At 52.6% G+C, this 14,624-nt stretch overlaps 13 non-coding genes across 13 annotated transcripts; all 13 read right to left on the bottom strand.

Moving 5' to 3' along the window:
* Positions 1–676: 676 nt before the first annotated feature.
* On the bottom strand, positions 677–795 carry LOC124778859. Its single transcript, XR_007015926.1, has one exon. It is a non-coding gene; the product is annotated as a 5S ribosomal RNA (ribosomal RNA).
* Positions 796–1,796: 1,001 nt separating this feature from the next.
* LOC124778846 lies at positions 1,797–1,915 on the bottom strand. Its single transcript, XR_007015925.1, has one exon. It is a non-coding gene; the product is annotated as a 5S ribosomal RNA (ribosomal RNA).
* A 1,001-nt stretch (positions 1,916–2,916) lies between these two features.
* On the bottom strand, positions 2,917–3,035 carry LOC124778834. Its single transcript, XR_007015924.1, has one exon. It is a non-coding gene; the product is annotated as a 5S ribosomal RNA (ribosomal RNA).
* Positions 3,036–4,041: 1,006 nt separating this feature from the next.
* Positions 4,042–4,160, bottom strand: LOC124778823. Its single transcript, XR_007015923.1, has one exon. It is a non-coding gene; the product is annotated as a 5S ribosomal RNA (ribosomal RNA).
* A 1,001-nt stretch (positions 4,161–5,161) lies between these two features.
* On the bottom strand, positions 5,162–5,280 carry LOC124778811. Its single transcript, XR_007015922.1, has one exon. It is a non-coding gene; the product is annotated as a 5S ribosomal RNA (ribosomal RNA).
* Positions 5,281–6,281: 1,001 nt separating this feature from the next.
* Positions 6,282–6,400, bottom strand: LOC124778799. Its single transcript, XR_007015921.1, has one exon. It is a non-coding gene; the product is annotated as a 5S ribosomal RNA (ribosomal RNA).
* A 1,001-nt stretch (positions 6,401–7,401) lies between these two features.
* On the bottom strand, positions 7,402–7,520 carry LOC124778786. The gene has a single exon (XR_007015919.1). It is a non-coding gene; the product is annotated as a 5S ribosomal RNA (ribosomal RNA).
* Positions 7,521–8,521: 1,001 nt separating this feature from the next.
* LOC124778775 lies at positions 8,522–8,640 on the bottom strand. The gene has a single exon (XR_007015918.1). It is a non-coding gene; the product is annotated as a 5S ribosomal RNA (ribosomal RNA).
* Positions 8,641–9,641: 1,001 nt separating this feature from the next.
* On the bottom strand, positions 9,642–9,760 carry LOC124778763. Its single transcript, XR_007015917.1, has one exon. It is a non-coding gene; the product is annotated as a 5S ribosomal RNA (ribosomal RNA).
* Positions 9,761–10,756: 996 nt separating this feature from the next.
* On the bottom strand, positions 10,757–10,875 carry LOC124778751. Its single transcript, XR_007015916.1, has one exon. It is a non-coding gene; the product is annotated as a 5S ribosomal RNA (ribosomal RNA).
* A 1,001-nt stretch (positions 10,876–11,876) lies between these two features.
* Positions 11,877–11,995, bottom strand: LOC124778739. The gene has a single exon (XR_007015915.1). It is a non-coding gene; the product is annotated as a 5S ribosomal RNA (ribosomal RNA).
* Positions 11,996–12,996: 1,001 nt separating this feature from the next.
* On the bottom strand, positions 12,997–13,115 carry LOC124778728. Its single transcript, XR_007015914.1, has one exon. It is a non-coding gene; the product is annotated as a 5S ribosomal RNA (ribosomal RNA).
* Positions 13,116–14,116: 1,001 nt separating this feature from the next.
* On the bottom strand, positions 14,117–14,235 carry LOC124778716. Its single transcript, XR_007015913.1, has one exon. It is a non-coding gene; the product is annotated as a 5S ribosomal RNA (ribosomal RNA).
* Positions 14,236–14,624: the final 389 nt, after the last annotated feature.

The raw sequence follows: 14,624 nt of genomic DNA, 5'->3' as shown, positions 1-14,624 counted from the left end.
CACTGGTAGCGATGTGGGCTTCCTCGCCTCGCCTCGCCTCGCCTCGCCTCGCCTCGCCTCGCGTGTCTGCGTAGTTTGCAGTGCATTCGCGCCATTCCTATCCCTGTCCCCGTCCCGACTTGTCCCGACTTTGCTCGACTGCCGCTCGCTGCCGCTCGGGTCGTGGTCCATATGACAGCGCAAGCACGACAAACGTCTGCGGGACGAGACGAGACGAGACGACTAAGGAATAAATTCGTGATTACAAATCAAATTTGGAACTTTACACAAAAATAGGCGGTGACGTATTTCAGAAATCAACTGCCGATTCGTACTGTTTTGCCGTTTTCAAAGTCTCCTTGGCAAACTTGGTTAGCACATTCTCCCTCAAACTGAGTTAATTACTGCATTTTCGTACCATTACAGTAGTTTAAAAGGCTTAAGGAAGCATCTTTGTCACAACAGAAAGGTAGTTTGAAAATTGGGCTGGCAGGGGTAGCGACATAACAACAAAACAAAAAAAAGGAAGGGAGCAAACAGCAGCTTAATTTTTTAAGTTCTTTAATTACTGCATTTTCTTACCATTACAGTAGTTTAAAAGGGTTAAGGAAGCATCTTTGTCACAACAGAAAGGCAGTTTGAAAATTGGTCTGGCAGGGGTAGCGACATAATAACAAAACAAAAAGAAAAGGAAGGGAGCCAACAGCACCCGGGTTTCCCAGGCGGTCACCCATCCAAGTACTAACCGGGCCCAATGATGCTTAACTTCGGTGATCGGACGAGAACCGGTGTATTCATCATGGTATGGCCGTTGGCACTCGTGCAAGGTAGGAGCCCGGCGGAATTCGCGTTCGGCTTCTCTCCCAACACACAAAATGTTAGTTTTCCGCCGCATTTGACGAAAGCACTTCCTTCTGCAACAGCCAGTTCCTCGCGGACGGCGCGGGGGGCGCGCCCGGCGTCCCAGCAGACCGACGGCCGAATTAGCGGGCGCACCGCCGCGTGTGTGAGACGCACTGTTGCTCGTTGCACCTCCTGTCATTCGCTGGGCGCGTGCAGCCTTTCTGCGGGGGACGCATCTTGTCCCTGGTGTCCAGCGGAGGGCCTGTGCGGGGTGTGGCAGTGTCGTGCTGGAGGGCGCCACTGGTAGCGATGTGGGCTTCCTCGCCTCGCCTCGCCTCGCCTCGCCTCGCCTCGCCTCGCGTGTCTGCGTAGTTTGCAGTGCATTCGCGCCATTCCTATCCCTGTCCCCGTCCCGACTTGTCCCGACTTTGCTCGACTGCCGCTCGCTGCCGCTCGGGTCGTGGTCCATATGACAGCGCAAGCACGACAAACGTCTGCGGGACGAGACGAGACGAGACGACTAAGGAATAAATTCGTGATTACAAATCAAATTTGGAACTTTACACAAAAATAGGCGGTGACGTATTTCAGAAATCAACTGCCGATTCGTACTGTTTTGCCGTTTTCAAAGTCTCCTTGGCAAACTTGGTTAGCACATTCTCCCTCAAACTGAGTTAATTACTGCATTTTCGTACCATTACAGTAGTTTAAAAGGCTTAAGGAAGCATCTTTGTCACAACAGAAAGGTAGTTTGAAAATTGGGCTGGCAGGGGTAGCGACATAACAACAAAACAAAAAAAAGGAAGGGAGCAAACAGCAGCTTAATTTTTTAAGTTCTTTAATTACTGCATTTTCTTACCATTACAGTAGTTTAAAAGGGTTAAGGAAGCATCTTTGTCACAACAGAAAGGCAGTTTGAAAATTGGTCTGGCAGGGGTAGCGACATAATAACAAAACAAAAAGAAAAGGAAGGGAGCCAACAGCACCCGGGTTTCCCAGGCGGTCACCCATCCAAGTACTAACCGGGCCCAATGATGCTTAACTTCGGTGATCGGACGAGAACCGGTGTATTCATCATGGTATGGCCGTTGGCACTCGTGCAAGGTAGGAGCCCGGCGGAATTCGCGTTCGGCTTCTCTCCCAACACACAAAATGTTAGTTTTCCGCCGCATTTGACGAAAGCACTTCCTTCTGCAACAGCCAGTTCCTCGCGGACGGCGCGGGGGGCGCGCCCGGCGTCCCAGCAGACCGACGGCCGAATTAGCGGGCGCACCGCCGCGTGTGTGAGACGCACTGTTGCTCGTTGCACCTCCTGTCATTCGCTGGGCGCGTGCAGCCTTTCTGCGGGGGACGCATCTTGTCCCTGGTGTCCAGCGGAGGGCCTGTGCGGGGTGTGGCAGTGTCGTGCTGGAGGGCGCCACTGGTAGCGATGTGGGCTTCCTCGCCTCGCCTCGCCTCGCCTCGCCTCGCCTCGCCTCGCGTGTCTGCGTAGTTTGCAGTGCATTCGCGCCATTCCTATCCCTGTCCCCGTCCCGACTTGTCCCGACTTTGCTCGACTGCCGCTCGCTGCCGCTCGGGTCGTGGTCCATATGACAGCGCAAGCACGACAAACGTCTGCGGGACGAGACGAGACGAGACGACTAAGGAATAAATTCGTGATTACAAATCAAATTTGGAACTTTACACAAAAATAGGCGGTGACGTATTTCAGAAATCAACTGCCGATTCGTACTGTTTTGCCGTTTTCAAAGTCTCCTTGGCAAACTTGGTTAGCACATTCTCCCTCAAACTGAGTTAATTACTGCATTTTCGTACCATTACAGTAGTTTAAAAGGCTTAAGGAAGCATCTTTGTCACAACAGAAAGGTAGTTTGAAAATTGGGCTGGCAGGGGTAGCGACATAACAACAAAACAAAAAAAAGGAAGGGAGCAAACAGCAGCTTAATTTTTTAAGTTCTTTAATTACTGCATTTTCTTACCATTACAGTAGTTTAAAAGGGTTAAGGAAGCATCTTTGTCACAACAGAAAGGCAGTTTGAAAATTGGTCTGGCAGGGGTAGCGACATAATAACAAAACAAAAAGAAAAGGAAGGGAGCCAACAGCACCCGGGTTTCCCAGGCGGTCACCCATCCAAGTACTAACCGGGCCCAATGATGCTTAACTTCGGTGATCGGACGAGAACCGGTGTATTCATCATGGTATGGCCGTTGGCACTCGTGCAAGGTAGGAGCCCGGCGGAATTCGCGTTCGGCTTCTCTCCCAACACACAAAATGTTAGTTTTCCGCCGCATTTGACGAAAGCACTTCCTTCTGCAACAGCCAGTTCCTCGCGGACGGCGCGGGGGGCGCGCCCGGCGTCCCAGCAGACCGACGGCCGAATTAGCGGGCGCACCGCCGCGTGTGTGAGACGCACTGTTGCTCGTTGCACCTCCTGTCATTCGCTGGGCGCGTGCAGCCTTTCTGCGGGGGACGCATCTTGTCCCTGGTGTCCAGCGGAGGGCCTGTGCGGGGTGTGGCAGTGTCGTGCTGGAGGGCGCCACTGGTAGCGATGTGGGCTTCCTCGCCTCGCCTCGCCTCGCCTCGCCTCGCCTCGCCTCGCCTCGCGTGTCTGCGTAGTTTGCAGTGCATTCGCGCCATTCCTATCCCTGTCCCCGTCCCGACTTGTCCCGACTTTGCTCGACTGCCGCTCGCTGCCGCTCGGGTCGTGGTCCATATGACAGCGCAAGCACGACAAACGTCTGCGGGACGAGACGAGACGAGACGACTAAGGAATAAATTCGTGATTACAAATCAAATTTGGAACTTTACACAAAAATAGGCGGTGACGTATTTCAGAAATCAACTGCCGATTCGTACTGTTTTGCCGTTTTCAAAGTCTCCTTGGCAAACTTGGTTAGCACATTCTCCCTCAAACTGAGTTAATTACTGCATTTTCGTACCATTACAGTAGTTTAAAAGGCTTAAGGAAGCATCTTTGTCACAACAGAAAGGTAGTTTGAAAATTGGGCTGGCAGGGGTAGCGACATAACAACAAAACAAAAAAAAGGAAGGGAGCAAACAGCAGCTTAATTTTTTAAGTTCTTTAATTACTGCATTTTCTTACCATTACAGTAGTTTAAAAGGGTTAAGGAAGCATCTTTGTCACAACAGAAAGGCAGTTTGAAAATTGGTCTGGCAGGGGTAGCGACATAATAACAAAACAAAAAGAAAAGGAAGGGAGCCAACAGCACCCGGGTTTCCCAGGCGGTCACCCATCCAAGTACTAACCGGGCCCAATGATGCTTAACTTCGGTGATCGGACGAGAACCGGTGTATTCATCATGGTATGGCCGTTGGCACTCGTGCAAGGTAGGAGCCCGGCGGAATTCGCGTTCGGCTTCTCTCCCAACACACAAAATGTTAGTTTTCCGCCGCATTTGACGAAAGCACTTCCTTCTGCAACAGCCAGTTCCTCGCGGACGGCGCGGGGGGCGCGCCCGGCGTCCCAGCAGACCGACGGCCGAATTAGCGGGCGCACCGCCGCGTGTGTGAGACGCACTGTTGCTCGTTGCACCTCCTGTCATTCGCTGGGCGCGTGCAGCCTTTCTGCGGGGGACGCATCTTGTCCCTGGTGTCCAGCGGAGGGCCTGTGCGGGGTGTGGCAGTGTCGTGCTGGAGGGCGCCACTGGTAGCGATGTGGGCTTCCTCGCCTCGCCTCGCCTCGCCTCGCCTCGCCTCGCCTCGCGTGTCTGCGTAGTTTGCAGTGCATTCGCGCCATTCCTATCCCTGTCCCCGTCCCGACTTGTCCCGACTTTGCTCGACTGCCGCTCGCTGCCGCTCGGGTCGTGGTCCATATGACAGCGCAAGCACGACAAACGTCTGCGGGACGAGACGAGACGAGACGACTAAGGAATAAATTCGTGATTACAAATCAAATTTGGAACTTTACACAAAAATAGGCGGTGACGTATTTCAGAAATCAACTGCCGATTCGTACTGTTTTGCCGTTTTCAAAGTCTCCTTGGCAAACTTGGTTAGCACATTCTCCCTCAAACTGAGTTAATTACTGCATTTTCGTACCATTACAGTAGTTTAAAAGGCTTAAGGAAGCATCTTTGTCACAACAGAAAGGTAGTTTGAAAATTGGGCTGGCAGGGGTAGCGACATAACAACAAAACAAAAAAAAGGAAGGGAGCAAACAGCAGCTTAATTTTTTAAGTTCTTTAATTACTGCATTTTCTTACCATTACAGTAGTTTAAAAGGGTTAAGGAAGCATCTTTGTCACAACAGAAAGGCAGTTTGAAAATTGGTCTGGCAGGGGTAGCGACATAATAACAAAACAAAAAGAAAAGGAAGGGAGCCAACAGCACCCGGGTTTCCCAGGCGGTCACCCATCCAAGTACTAACCGGGCCCAATGATGCTTAACTTCGGTGATCGGACGAGAACCGGTGTATTCATCATGGTATGGCCGTTGGCACTCGTGCAAGGTAGGAGCCCGGCGGAATTCGCGTTCGGCTTCTCTCCCAACACACAAAATGTTAGTTTTCCGCCGCATTTGACGAAAGCACTTCCTTCTGCAACAGCCAGTTCCTCGCGGACGGCGCGGGGGGCGCGCCCGGCGTCCCAGCAGACCGACGGCCGAATTAGCGGGCGCACCGCCGCGTGTGTGAGACGCACTGTTGCTCGTTGCACCTCCTGTCATTCGCTGGGCGCGTGCAGCCTTTCTGCGGGGGACGCATCTTGTCCCTGGTGTCCAGCGGAGGGCCTGTGCGGGGTGTGGCAGTGTCGTGCTGGAGGGCGCCACTGGTAGCGATGTGGGCTTCCTCGCCTCGCCTCGCCTCGCCTCGCCTCGCCTCGCCTCGCGTGTCTGCGTAGTTTGCAGTGCATTCGCGCCATTCCTATCCCTGTCCCCGTCCCGACTTGTCCCGACTTTGCTCGACTGCCGCTCGCTGCCGCTCGGGTCGTGGTCCATATGACAGCGCAAGCACGACAAACGTCTGCGGGACGAGACGAGACGAGACGACTAAGGAATAAATTCGTGATTACAAATCAAATTTGGAACTTTACACAAAAATAGGCGGTGACGTATTTCAGAAATCAACTGCCGATTCGTACTGTTTTGCCGTTTTCAAAGTCTCCTTGGCAAACTTGGTTAGCACATTCTCCCTCAAACTGAGTTAATTACTGCATTTTCGTACCATTACAGTAGTTTAAAAGGCTTAAGGAAGCATCTTTGTCACAACAGAAAGGTAGTTTGAAAATTGGGCTGGCAGGGGTAGCGACATAACAACAAAACAAAAAAAAGGAAGGGAGCAAACAGCAGCTTAATTTTTTAAGTTCTTTAATTACTGCATTTTCTTACCATTACAGTAGTTTAAAAGGGTTAAGGAAGCATCTTTGTCACAACAGAAAGGCAGTTTGAAAATTGGTCTGGCAGGGGTAGCGACATAATAACAAAACAAAAAGAAAAGGAAGGGAGCCAACAGCACCCGGGTTTCCCAGGCGGTCACCCATCCAAGTACTAACCGGGCCCAATGATGCTTAACTTCGGTGATCGGACGAGAACCGGTGTATTCATCATGGTATGGCCGTTGGCACTCGTGCAAGGTAGGAGCCCGGCGGAATTCGCGTTCGGCTTCTCTCCCAACACACAAAATGTTAGTTTTCCGCCGCATTTGACGAAAGCACTTCCTTCTGCAACAGCCAGTTCCTCGCGGACGGCGCGGGGGGCGCGCCCGGCGTCCCAGCAGACCGACGGCCGAATTAGCGGGCGCACCGCCGCGTGTGTGAGACGCACTGTTGCTCGTTGCACCTCCTGTCATTCGCTGGGCGCGTGCAGCCTTTCTGCGGGGGACGCATCTTGTCCCTGGTGTCCAGCGGAGGGCCTGTGCGGGGTGTGGCAGTGTCGTGCTGGAGGGCGCCACTGGTAGCGATGTGGGCTTCCTCGCCTCGCCTCGCCTCGCCTCGCCTCGCCTCGCCTCGCGTGTCTGCGTAGTTTGCAGTGCATTCGCGCCATTCCTATCCCTGTCCCCGTCCCGACTTGTCCCGACTTTGCTCGACTGCCGCTCGCTGCCGCTCGGGTCGTGGTCCATATGACAGCGCAAGCACGACAAACGTCTGCGGGACGAGACGAGACGAGACGACTAAGGAATAAATTCGTGATTACAAATCAAATTTGGAACTTTACACAAAAATAGGCGGTGACGTATTTCAGAAATCAACTGCCGATTCGTACTGTTTTGCCGTTTTCAAAGTCTCCTTGGCAAACTTGGTTAGCACATTCTCCCTCAAACTGAGTTAATTACTGCATTTTCGTACCATTACAGTAGTTTAAAAGGCTTAAGGAAGCATCTTTGTCACAACAGAAAGGTAGTTTGAAAATTGGGCTGGCAGGGGTAGCGACATAACAACAAAACAAAAAAAAGGAAGGGAGCAAACAGCAGCTTAATTTTTTAAGTTCTTTAATTACTGCATTTTCTTACCATTACAGTAGTTTAAAAGGGTTAAGGAAGCATCTTTGTCACAACAGAAAGGCAGTTTGAAAATTGGTCTGGCAGGGGTAGCGACATAATAACAAAACAAAAAGAAAAGGAAGGGAGCCAACAGCACCCGGGTTTCCCAGGCGGTCACCCATCCAAGTACTAACCGGGCCCAATGATGCTTAACTTCGGTGATCGGACGAGAACCGGTGTATTCATCATGGTATGGCCGTTGGCACTCGTGCAAGGTAGGAGCCCGGCGGAATTCGCGTTCGGCTTCTCTCCCAACACACAAAATGTTAGTTTTCCGCCGCATTTGACGAAAGCACTTCCTTCTGCAACAGCCAGTTCCTCGCGGACGGCGCGGGGGGCGCGCCCGGCGTCCCAGCAGACCGACGGCCGAATTAGCGGGCGCACCGCCGCGTGTGTGAGACGCACTGTTGCTCGTTGCACCTCCTGTCATTCGCTGGGCGCGTGCAGCCTTTCTGCGGGGGACGCATCTTGTCCCTGGTGTCCAGCGGAGGGCCTGTGCGGGGTGTGGCAGTGTCGTGCTGGAGGGCGCCACTGGTAGCGATGTGGGCTTCCTCGCCTCGCCTCGCCTCGCCTCGCCTCGCCTCGCCTCGCGTGTCTGCGTAGTTTGCAGTGCATTCGCGCCATTCCTATCCCTGTCCCCGTCCCGACTTGTCCCGACTTTGCTCGACTGCCGCTCGCTGCCGCTCGGGTCGTGGTCCATATGACAGCGCAAGCACGACAAACGTCTGCGGGACGAGACGAGACGAGACGACTAAGGAATAAATTCGTGATTACAAATCAAATTTGGAACTTTACACAAAAATAGGCGGTGACGTATTTCAGAAATCAACTGCCGATTCGTACTGTTTTGCCGTTTTCAAAGTCTCCTTGGCAAACTTGGTTAGCACATTCTCCCTCAAACTGAGTTAATTACTGCATTTTCGTACCATTACAGTAGTTTAAAAGGCTTAAGGAAGCATCTTTGTCACAACAGAAAGGTAGTTTGAAAATTGGGCTGGCAGGGGTAGCGACATAACAACAAAACAAAAAAAAGGAAGGGAGCAAACAGCAGCTTAATTTTTTAAGTTCTTTAATTACTGCATTTTCTTACCATTACAGTAGTTTAAAAGGGTTAAGGAAGCATCTTTGTCACAACAGAAAGGCAGTTTGAAAATTGGTCTGGCAGGGGTAGCGACATAATAACAAAACAAAAAGAAAAGGAAGGGAGCCAACAGCACCCGGGTTTCCCAGGCGGTCACCCATCCAAGTACTAACCGGGCCCAATGATGCTTAACTTCGGTGATCGGACGAGAACCGGTGTATTCATCATGGTATGGCCGTTGGCACTCGTGCAAGGTAGGAGCCCGGCGGAATTCGCGTTCGGCTTCTCTCCCAACACACAAAATGTTAGTTTTCCGCCGCATTTGACGAAAGCACTTCCTTCTGCAACAGCCAGTTCCTCGCGGACGGCGCGGGGGGCGCGCCCGGCGTCCCAGCAGACCGACGGCCGAATTAGCGGGCGCACCGCCGCGTGTGTGAGACGCACTGTTGCTCGTTGCACCTCCTGTCATTCGCTGGGCGCGTGCAGCCTTTCTGCGGGGGACGCATCTTGTCCCTGGTGTCCAGCGGAGGGCCTGTGCGGGGTGTGGCAGTGTCGTGCTGGAGGGCGCCACTGGTAGCGATGTGGGCTTCCTCGCCTCGCCTCGCCTCGCCTCGCCTCGCCTCGCCTCGCGTGTCTGCGTAGTTTGCAGTGCATTCGCGCCATTCCTATCCCTGTCCCCGTCCCGACTTGTCCCGACTTTGCTCGACTGCCGCTCGCTGCCGCTCGGGTCGTGGTCCATATGACAGCGCAAGCACGACAAACGTCTGCGGGACGAGACGAGACGAGACGACTAAGGAATAAATTCGTGATTACAAATCAAATTTGGAACTTTACACAAAAATAGGCGGTGACGTATTTCAGAAATCAACTGCCGATTCGTACTGTTTTGCCGTTTTCAAAGTCTCCTTGGCAAACTTGGTTAGCACATTCTCCCTCAAACTGAGTTAATTACTGCATTTTCGTACCATTACAGTAGTTTAAAAGGCTTAAGGAAGCATCTTTGTCACAACAGAAAGGTAGTTTGAAAATTGGGCTGGCAGGGGTAGCGACATAACAACAAAACAAAAAAAAGGAAGGGAGCAAACAGCAGCTTAATTTTTTAAGTTCTTTAATTACTGCATTTTCTTACCATTACAGTAGTTTAAAAGGGTTAAGGAAGCATCTTTGTCACAACAGAAAGGCAGTTTGAAAATTGGTCTGGCAGGGGTAGCGACATAATAACAAAACAAAAAGAAAAGGAAGGGAGCCAACAGCACCCGGGTTTCCCAGGCGGTCACCCATCCAAGTACTAACCGGGCCCAATGATGCTTAACTTCGGTGATCGGACGAGAACCGGTGTATTCATCATGGTATGGCCGTTGGCACTCGTGCAAGGTAGGAGCCCGGCGGAATTCGCGTTCGGCTTCTCTCCCAACACACAAAATGTTAGTTTTCCGCCGCATTTGACGAAAGCACTTCCTTCTGCAACAGCCAGTTCCTCGCGGACGGCGCGGGGGGCGCGCCCGGCGTCCCAGCAGACCGACGGCCGAATTAGCGGGCGCACCGCCGCGTGTGTGAGACGCACTGTTGCTCGTTGCACCTCCTGTCATTCGCTGGGCGCGTGCAGCCTTTCTGCGGGGGACGCATCTTGTCCCTGGTGTCCAGCGGAGGGCCTGTGCGGGGTGTGGCAGTGTCGTGCTGGAGGGCGCCACTGGTAGCGATGTGGGCTTCCTCGCCTCGCCTCGCCTCGCCTCGCCTCGCCTCGCGTGTCTGCGTAGTTTGCAGTGCATTCGCGCCATTCCTATCCCTGTCCCCGTCCCGACTTGTCCCGACTTTGCTCGACTGCCGCTCGCTGCCGCTCGGGTCGTGGTCCATATGACAGCGCAAGCACGACAAACGTCTGCGGGACGAGACGAGACGAGACGACTAAGGAATAAATTCGTGATTACAAATCAAATTTGGAACTTTACACAAAAATAGGCGGTGACGTATTTCAGAAATCAACTGCCGATTCGTACTGTTTTGCCGTTTTCAAAGTCTCCTTGGCAAACTTGGTTAGCACATTCTCCCTCAAACTGAGTTAATTACTGCATTTTCGTACCATTACAGTAGTTTAAAAGGCTTAAGGAAGCATCTTTGTCACAACAGAAAGGTAGTTTGAAAATTGGGCTGGCAGGGGTAGCGACATAACAACAAAACAAAAAAAAGGAAGGGAGCAAACAGCAGCTTAATTTTTTAAGTTCTTTAATTACTGCATTTTCTTACCATTACAGTAGTTTAAAAGGGTTAAGGAAGCATCTTTGTCACAACAGAAAGGCAGTTTGAAAATTGGTCTGGCAGGGGTAGCGACATAATAACAAAACAAAAAGAAAAGGAAGGGAGCCAACAGCACCCGGGTTTCCCAGGCGGTCACCCATCCAAGTACTAACCGGGCCCAATGATGCTTAACTTCGGTGATCGGACGAGAACCGGTGTATTCATCATGGTATGGCCGTTGGCACTCGTGCAAGGTAGGAGCCCGGCGGAATTCGCGTTCGGCTTCTCTCCCAACACACAAAATGTTAGTTTTCCGCCGCATTTGACGAAAGCACTTCCTTCTGCAACAGCCAGTTCCTCGCGGACGGCGCGGGGGGCGCGCCCGGCGTCCCAGCAGACCGACGGCCGAATTAGCGGGCGCACCGCCGCGTGTGTGAGACGCACTGTTGCTCGTTGCACCTCCTGTCATTCGCTGGGCGCGTGCAGCCTTTCTGCGGGGGACGCATCTTGTCCCTGGTGTCCAGCGGAGGGCCTGTGCGGGGTGTGGCAGTGTCGTGCTGGAGGGCGCCACTGGTAGCGATGTGGGCTTCCTCGCCTCGCCTCGCCTCGCCTCGCCTCGCCTCGCCTCGCGTGTCTGCGTAGTTTGCAGTGCATTCGCGCCATTCCTATCCCTGTCCCCGTCCCGACTTGTCCCGACTTTGCTCGACTGCCGCTCGCTGCCGCTCGGGTCGTGGTCCATATGACAGCGCAAGCACGACAAACGTCTGCGGGACGAGACGAGACGAGACGACTAAGGAATAAATTCGTGATTACAAATCAAATTTGGAACTTTACACAAAAATAGGCGGTGACGTATTTCAGAAATCAACTGCCGATTCGTACTGTTTTGCCGTTTTCAAAGTCTCCTTGGCAAACTTGGTTAGCACATTCTCCCTCAAACTGAGTTAATTACTGCATTTTCGTACCATTACAGTAGTTTAAAAGGCTTAAGGAAGCATCTTTGTCACAACAGAAAGGTAGTTTGAAAATTGGGCTGGCAGGGGTAGCGACATAACAACAAAACAAAAAAAAGGAAGGGAGCAAACAGCAGCTTAATTTTTTAAGTTCTTTAATTACTGCATTTTCTTACCATTACAGTAGTTTAAAAGGGTTAAGGAAGCATCTTTGTCACAACAGAAAGGCAGTTTGAAAATTGGTCTGGCAGGGGTAGCGACATAATAACAAAACAAAAAGAAAAGGAAGGGAGCCAACAGCACCCGGGTTTCCCAGGCGGTCACCCATCCAAGTACTAACCGGGCCCAATGATGCTTAACTTCGGTGATCGGACGAGAACCGGTGTATTCATCATGGTATGGCCGTTGGCACTCGTGCAAGGTAGGAGCCCGGCGGAATTCGCGTTCGGCTTCTCTCCCAACACACAAAATGTTAGTTTTCCGCCGCATTTGACGAAAGCACTTCCTTCTGCAACAGCCAGTTCCTCGCGGACGGCGCGGGGGGCGCGCCCGGCGTCCCAGCAGACCGACGGCCGAATTAGCGGGCGCACCGCCGCGTGTGTGAGACGCACTGTTGCTCGTTGCACCTCCTGTCATTCGCTGGGCGCGTGCAGCCTTTCTGCGGGGGACGCATCTTGTCCCTGGTGTCCAGCGGAGGGCCTGTGCGGGGTGTGGCAGTGTCGTGCTGGAGGGCGCCACTGGTAGCGATGTGGGCTTCCTCGCCTCGCCTCGCCTCGCCTCGCCTCGCCTCGCCTCGCGTGTCTGCGTAGTTTGCAGTGCATTCGCGCCATTCCTATCCCTGTCCCCGTCCCGACTTGTCCCGACTTTGCTCGACTGCCGCTCGCTGCCGCTCGGGTCGTGGTCCATATGACAGCGCAAGCACGACAAACGTCTGCGGGACGAGACGAGACGAGACGACTAAGGAATAAATTCGTGATTACAAATCAAATTTGGAACTTTACACAAAAATAGGCGGTGACGTATTTCAGAAATCAACTGCCGATTCGTACTGTTTTGCCGTTTTCAAAGTCTCCTTGGCAAACTTGGTTAGCACATTCTCCCTCAAACTGAGTTAATTACTGCATTTTCGTACCATTACAGTAGTTTAAAAGGCTTAAGGAAGCATCTTTGTCACAACAGAAAGGTAGTTTGAAAATTGGGCTGGCAGGGGTAGCGACATAACAACAAAACAAAAAAAAGGAAGGGAGCAAACAGCAGCTTAATTTTTTAAGTTCTTTAATTACTGCATTTTCTTACCATTACAGTAGTTTAAAAGGGTTAAGGAAGCATCTTTGTCACAACAGAAAGGCAGTTTGAAAATTGGTCTGGCAGGGGTAGCGACATAATAACAAAACAAAAAGAAAAGGAAGGGAGCCAACAGCACCCGGGTTTCCCAGGCGGTCACCCATCCAAGTACTAACCGGGCCCAATGATGCTTAACTTCGGTGATCGGACGAGAACCGGTGTATTCATCATGGTATGGCCGTTGGCACTCGTGCAAGGTAGGAGCCCGGCGGAATTCGCGTTCGGCTTCTCTCCCAACACACAAAATGTTAGTTTTCCGCCGCATTTGACGAAAGCACTTCCTTCTGCAACAGCCAGTTCCTCGCGGACGGCGCGGGGGGCGCGCCCGGCGTCCCAGCAGACCGACGGCCGAATTAGCGGGCGCACCGCCGCGTGTGTGAGACGCACTGTTGCTCGTTGCACCTCCTGTCATTCGCTGGGCGCGTGCAGCCTTTCTGCGGGGGACGCATCTTGTCCCTGGTGTCCAGCGGAGGGCCTGTGCGGGGTGTGGCAGTGTCGTGCTGGAGGGCGCCACTGGTAGCGATGTGGGCTTCCTCGCCTCGCCTCGCCTCGCCTCGCCTCGCCTCGCCTCGCGTGTCTGCGTAGTTTGCAGTGCATTCGCGCCATTCCTATCCCTGTCCCCGTCCCGACTTGTCCCGACTTTGCTCGACTGCCGCTCGCTGCCGCTCGGGTCGTGGTCCATATGACAGCGCAAGCACGACAAACGTCTGCGGGACGAGACGAGACGAGACGACTAAGGAATAAATTCGTGATTACAAATCAAATTTGGAACTTTACACAAAAATAGGCGGTGACGTATTTCAGAAATCAACTGCCGATTCGTACTGTTTTGCCGTTTTCAAAGTCTCCTTGGCAAACTTGGTTAGCACATTCTCCCTCAAACTGAGTTAATTACTGCATTTTCGTACCATTACAGTAGTTTAAAAGGCTTAAGGAAGCATCTTTGTCACAACAGAAAGGTAGTTTGAAAATTGGGCTGGCAGGGGTAGCGACATAACAACAAAACAAAAAAAAGGAAGGGAGCAAACAGCAGCTTAATTTTTTAAGTTCTTTAATTACTGCATTTTCTTACCATTACAGTAGTTTAAAAGGGTTAAGGAAGCATCTTTGTCACAACAGAAAGGCAGTTTGAAAATTGGTCTGGCAGGGGTAGCGACATAATAACAAAACAAAAAGAAAAGGAAGGGAGCCAACAGCACCCGGGTTTCCCAGGCGGTCACCCATCCAAGTACTAACCGGGCCCAATGATGCTTAACTTCGGTGATCGGACGAGAACCGGTGTATTCATCATGGTATGGCCGTTGGCACTCGTGCAAGGTAGGAGCCCGGCGGAATTCGCGTTCGGCTTCTCTCCCAACACACAAAATGTTAGTTTTCCGCCGCATTTGACGAAAGCACTTCCTTCTGCAACAGCCAGTTCCTCGCGGACGGCGCGGGGGGCGCGCCCGGCGTCCCAGCAGACCGACGGCCGAATTAGCGGGCGCACCGCCGCGTGTGTGAGACGCACTGTTGCTCGTTGCACCTCCTGTCATTCGCTGGGCGCGTGCAGCCTTTCTGCGGGGGACGCATCTTGTCCCTGGTGTCCAGCGGAGGGCCTGTGCGGGGTGTGGCAGTGTCGTGCTGGAGGGCGCCACTGGTAGCGATGTGGGCTTCCTCGCCTCGCCTCGCCTCGCCTCGCCTCGCCTCGCCTCGCGT

Source organism: Schistocerca piceifrons, chromosome 2 (assembly GCF_021461385.2).
Source record: "Schistocerca piceifrons isolate TAMUIC-IGC-003096 chromosome 2, iqSchPice1.1, whole genome shotgun sequence".
NCBI classification, from domain to species: domain Eukaryota; kingdom Metazoa; phylum Arthropoda; class Insecta; order Orthoptera; family Acrididae; genus Schistocerca; species Schistocerca piceifrons.
The sequence above is the reverse complement of the archived record's forward strand: the minus strand, read 5'-3'. Positions and strand labels throughout refer to the sequence as shown.